A 6,000-nucleotide genomic window follows, 5' to 3' on the forward strand; every position below is an offset into this window, starting at 1 on the left:
CTAGAAATGCTCCAATTGAGCTAATTAGCTTATTGTGAGAATATTAAAAAAGGTCTGACAAAAGTGAAAAATTTAAAATTCCAATTTCAATCAAACATGCTAGAAATGCTCCACTTGCGCAAATAAGCCTACTGTAAGAATTTTACAAACGTCTCACAAAACTGAAAATTTAAATTTTCAATTTCAACCAAACATGCTAGAAATGCTCCAATTGAGCTATTTAGCTTATTGTGAGAATATTACAAACGTCTGACAAAACTGAAAAATGTAAATTTCCAATTTCAACCAAACATGCTAGAATTGCTCCAATTGAGCTAATTAGCTTATTGTGAGAATATTGCAATTGTCTGACAAAAGTGAAAAATGTAAATTTCCAAATTCAACCAAACATGCTAGAAATGCTCCAATTGAGCTAATTAGCTTATTGTGAGAATATTACAAACGTCTGACAAAAGTGAAAAATGTAAATTTCCAATTTCAACCAAACATGCTAGAAATGCTCCAATTGAGCTAATTAGCTTATTGTGAGAATATTACAAAGGTCTGACAAAACTGAAAAATGTAAATTTCCAATTTCAACCAAACATGCTAGAAATGCTCCAATTGAGCTAATTAGCTTATTGTGAGAATATTGCAATTGTCTGACAAAAGTGAAAAATGTAAATTTCCAATTTCAACCAAACATGCTAGAAATGCTCCAATTGAGCTAATTAGCTTATTGAGAGAATATTACAAACGTCTGACAAAACTGAAAAATGTAAATTTCCAATTTCAACCAAACATGCTAGAAATGCTCCAATTGAGCTAATTAGCTTATTGTGAGAATATTTCAAACGTCTGACAAAACTGAAAAATGTAAATTTCCAATTTCAACCAAACATGCTAGAAATGCTCCAATTGAGCTAATTAGCTTATTGTGAGAATATTGCAATTGTTTGACAAAAGTGAAAAATGTAAAATTCCAGTTTCAACCAAACATGCTAGAAATGCTCCAATTGAGCTAATTAGCTTATTGTGAGAACATTACAAACGTCTGACCAAACTGAAAAATGTAAATTTCCAATTTCAACAAAACATGCTAGAAATGCTCCAATTGAGCTAATTAGCTCATTGTGAGAATATTACAAACGTCTGACAAAACTGAAAAATGTAAATTTCCAATTTCAACCAAACATGCTAGAAATGTTCCAATTGAGCTAATTAGCTTATTGTGAGAATATTACAAACCTCTGACAAAAGTGAAAAATGTAAATTTCCAATTTCAACCAAACATGCTAGAAATGCTCCAATTGAGCTAATTAGCTTATTGTGAGAATATTGCAATTGTCTGACAAAAGGGAAAAATGTAAATTTCCAATTTCAACCAAACATGCTAGAAATGCTCCATTTGAGCTAACTAACTTTTTGTGAGAATATTACAAACGTCTGACAAAACTGAAAAATGTAAATTTCCAATTTCAACCAAACATGCTAGAAATGCTCCAATTGAGCTAATTAGCTTATTGTGAGAATATTACAAACGTTTGACAAAACTGAAAAATGTAAATTTCCAATTTCAACCAAACATGCTAGAAATGCTCCAATTGAGCTAATTAGCTTATTGTGAGAATATTACAAACTTATGACAAAACTGAAAAATGTAAATTTCCAATTTAAACTAAACATGCTAGAAGTGCTCCAATTGAGCTAATTAGCTTATTGTGAGAATATTGCAATTGTCTGACAAAAGTGAAAAATGTAAATTTCCAATTTCAACCAAACATGCTAGAAATGTTCCAATTGAGCTAATTAGCTTATTGTGAGAATATTACAAACGTCTGACAAAAGTGAAAAATGTAATTTTCCAATTTCAACCAAACATGCTAGAAATGTTCCAATTGAGCTAATTAGCTTATTGTGAGAATATGGCAATTGTCTGACAAAAGTGAAAAATGTAAACTTCCATTTTCAACTAAACATGCTAGAAATGCTCCAATTGAGCTAATTAGCTTATTGTGAGAATATTGCAAACGTCTGACAAAACTGAAAAATGTAAATTTCCAATTTCAATCAAACATGCTAGAAATGCTCCAATTGCGCAAATAAGCCTACTGTAAGAATTTTACAAACGTCTGACAAAACTGAAAATTTAAATTTTCAATTTCAACCAAACATGCTAGAAATGCTCCAATTGAGCTAATTAGCTTATTGTGAGAATATTGCAATTGTTTGACAAAAGTGGAAAATGTAAATTTCCAATTTCAACCAAACATGCTAGAAATGCTCCAATTGAGCTAATTAGCTTATTGTGAGAATATTACAAACGTCTGACAAAACTGAAAAATGTAAATTTCCAATTTCAACCAAACATGCTAGAAATGCTCCAATTGAGCTAATTAGCTTATTGTGAGAATAATGCAATTGTCTGACAAAGGCGAAAAATCTAAATTTCCAATTTCAACCAAACATGCTAGAAATGCTCCAATTGAGCTAATTAGCTTATTGTGAGAATCTTACAAACGTCTGACAAAAATGAAAAATGTAAATTTCCAATTTCAACCAAACATGCTAGAAATGCTCAAATTGCGCATATAAGCCTACTGTAAGAATTTTACAAACGTCTGACAAAACTGAAAAATGTAAATTTCCAATTTCAACCAAACATGCTAGAAATGCTCCAATTGAGCTAATTAGCTTATTGAGAGAATATTGCAATTGTCTGACAAAAGTGAAAAATGTAAATTTCCAATTTCAACCAAACATGCTAGAAATGCTCCAATTGAGCTAATTAGCTTATTGTGAGAATATTGCAATTGTCTGACAAAAGTGAAAAATGAAAATTTCCAAGTTCAACCAAACATGCTAGAAATGCTCCAATTGAGCTAATTAGCTTATTGTGAGATTATTGCAATTGTCTGACAAAAGTGAAAAATGTAAATTTCCAATTTCAACCAAACATGCTAGAAATGCTCCAATTGAGCTAATTAGCTTATTGTGAGAATATTACAAAGGTCTGACAAAACTGAAAAATGTAAATTTCCAATTTCAACCAAACATGCTAGAAATGCTCCAATTGAGCTAATTAGCTTATTGTGAGAATATTGCAATTGTCTGACAAAAGTGAAAAATGTAAATTTCCAATTTCAACCAAACATGCTAGAAATGCTCCAATTGAGCTAATTAGCTTATTGAGAGAATATTACAAACGTCTGACAAAACTGAAAAATGTAAATTTCCAATTTCAACCAAACATGCTAGAAATGCTCCAATTGAGCTAATTAGCTTATTGTGAGAATATTACAAACGTCTGACAAAACTGAAAAATGTAAATTTCCAATTTCAACCAAACATGCTAGAAATGCTCCAATTGAGCTAATTAGCTTATTGTGAGAATATTGCAATTGTTTGACAAAAGTGAAAAATGTAAAATTCCAATTTCAACCAAACATGCTAGAAATGCTCCAATTGAGCTAATTAGCTTATTGTGAGAATATTACAAACGTCTGACCAAACTGAAAAATGTAAATTTCCAATTTCAACAAAACATGCTAGAAATGCTCCAATTGAGCTAATTAGCTTATTGTGAGAATATTACAAACGTCTGACAAAACTGAAAAATGTAAATTTCCAATTTCAACCAAACATGCTAGAAATGCTCCAATTGAGCTAATTAGCTTATTGTGAGAATATTACAAAGGTCTGACAAAACTGAAAAATGTAAATTTCCAATTTCAACCAAACATGCTAGAAATGCTCCAATTGAGCTAATTAGCTTATTGTGAGAATATTACAAACGTCTGACAAAACTGAAAAATGTAAATTTCCAATTTCAACCAAACATGCTAGAAATGCTCCAATTGAGCTAATTACCTTATTGTGAGAATATTACAAACGTCTGACAAAAGTGAAAAATGTAAATTTCCAATTTCAACCAAACATGCTAGAAATGCTCCAATTGAGCTAATTAGCTTATTGTGAGAATATTACAAACGTCTGACAAAACTGAAAAATGTAAATTTCCAATTTCAACAAAACATGCTAGAAATGCTCCAATTGAGCTAATTAGCTTATTGTGAGAATATTACAAACGTCTGACAAAAATGAAAAATGTAAATTTCCAATTTCAACCAAACATGCTAGAAATGTTCCAATTGAGCTAATTAGCTTATTGTGAGAATATTGCAATTGTCTGACAAAACTGAAAAATGTAAATTTCCAATTTCAATCAAACATGCTAGAAATGCTCCAATTGCGCAAATAAGCCTACTGTAAGAATTTTACAAACGTCTGACAAAACTGAAAATTTAAATTTTCAATTTCAACCAAACATGCTAGAAATGCTCCAATTGAGCTAATTAGCTTATTGTGAGAATATTACAAACGTTTGACAAAACTGAAAAATGTAAATTTCCAATTTCAACCAAACATGCTAGAAATGTTCCAATTGAGCTAATTAGCTTATTGTGAGAATATTGCAATTGTCTGACAAAAGTGAAAAATGTAAATTTCCATTTTCAACTAAACATGCTAGAAATGCTCCAATTGGGCTAATTAGCTTATTGTGAGAATATTGCAATTGTCTGACAAAAGTGAAAAATGTAAATTTCCAATTTCAACCAAACATGCTAGAAATGCTCCAATTGAGCTAATTAGCTTATTGTGAGAATATTGCAATTGTCTGACAAAACTGAAAAATGTAAATTTCCAATTTCAACCAAACATGCTAGAAATGCTCCAATTGAGCTAATTAGCTTATTGTGAGAATATTACAAAGGTCTGACAAAACTGAAAAATGTAAATTTCCAATTTCAACCAAACATGCTAGAAATGCCCCAATTGAGCTAATTAGCTTATTGTGAGAATATTACAAACGTCTGACAAAACTGAAAAATGTAAATTTCCAATTTCAACCAAACATGCTAGAAATGCTCCAATTGAGCTAATTACCTTATTGTGAGAATATTACAAACGTCTGACAAAAGTGAAAAATGTAAATTTCCAATTTCAACCAAACATGCTAGAAATGCTCCAATTGAGCTAATTAGCTTATTGTGAGAATGTTACAAACGTCTGACAAAACTAAAAAATGTAAATTTCCAATTTCAACCAAACATGCTAGAAATGCTCCAATTGAGCTAATTAGCTTATTGTGAGAATATTACAAACGTCTGACAAAAGTGAAAAATGTAAATTTCCAATTTCAACCAAACATGCTAGAAATGCTCCAATTGAGCTAATTAGCTTATTGTGAGAATATTACAAACGTCTGACAAAACTGAAAAATGTAAATTTCTAATTTCAACTAAACATGCTAGAAATGCTCCAATTGAGCTAATTAGCTTATTGTGAGAATATTGCAATTGTCTGACAAAAGTGAAAAATGTAAATTTCCAATTTCAACCAAACATGCTAGAAATGCTCCAATTGAGCTAATTAGCTTATTGTGAGAATATTGCAATAGTCTGACAAAAGTGAAAAATGTAAATTTCCAATTTCAACCAAACATGCTAGAAATGCTCCAATTGAGCTAATTAGCTTATTGTGAGAATATTACAAAGGTCTGACAAAAGTGAAAAATGTAAATTTCCAATTTCAACCAAACATGCTAGAAATGCTCCAATTGAGCTAATTAGCTTATTGTGAGAATATTGCAATTGTCTGACAAAACTGAAAAATGTAAATTTCCAATTTCAACCAAACATGCTAGAATTGTTCCAATTGAGCTAATTAGCTTATTGTGAGAATATTGCAATTGTCTGACAAAAGTGAAAAATGTAAATTTCCAATTTCAACCAAACATGCTAGAAATGCTCCAATTGAGCTAATTAGCTTATTGTGAGAATATTAAAAAAGGTCTGACAAAAGTGAAAAATTTAAAATTCCAATTTCAATCAAACATGCTAGAAATGCTCCACTTGCGCAAATAAGCCTACTGTAAGAATTTTACAAACGTCTCACAAAACTGAAAATTTAAATTTTCAATTTCAACCAAACATGCTAGAAATGCTCCAATTGAGCTAT

This window comes from Watersipora subatra, unplaced genomic scaffold, assembly GCF_963576615.1.
Source record: "Watersipora subatra unplaced genomic scaffold, tzWatSuba1.1 SCAFFOLD_94, whole genome shotgun sequence".
Lineage (NCBI taxonomy): Eukaryota > Metazoa > Bryozoa > Gymnolaemata > Cheilostomatida > Watersiporidae > Watersipora > Watersipora subatra.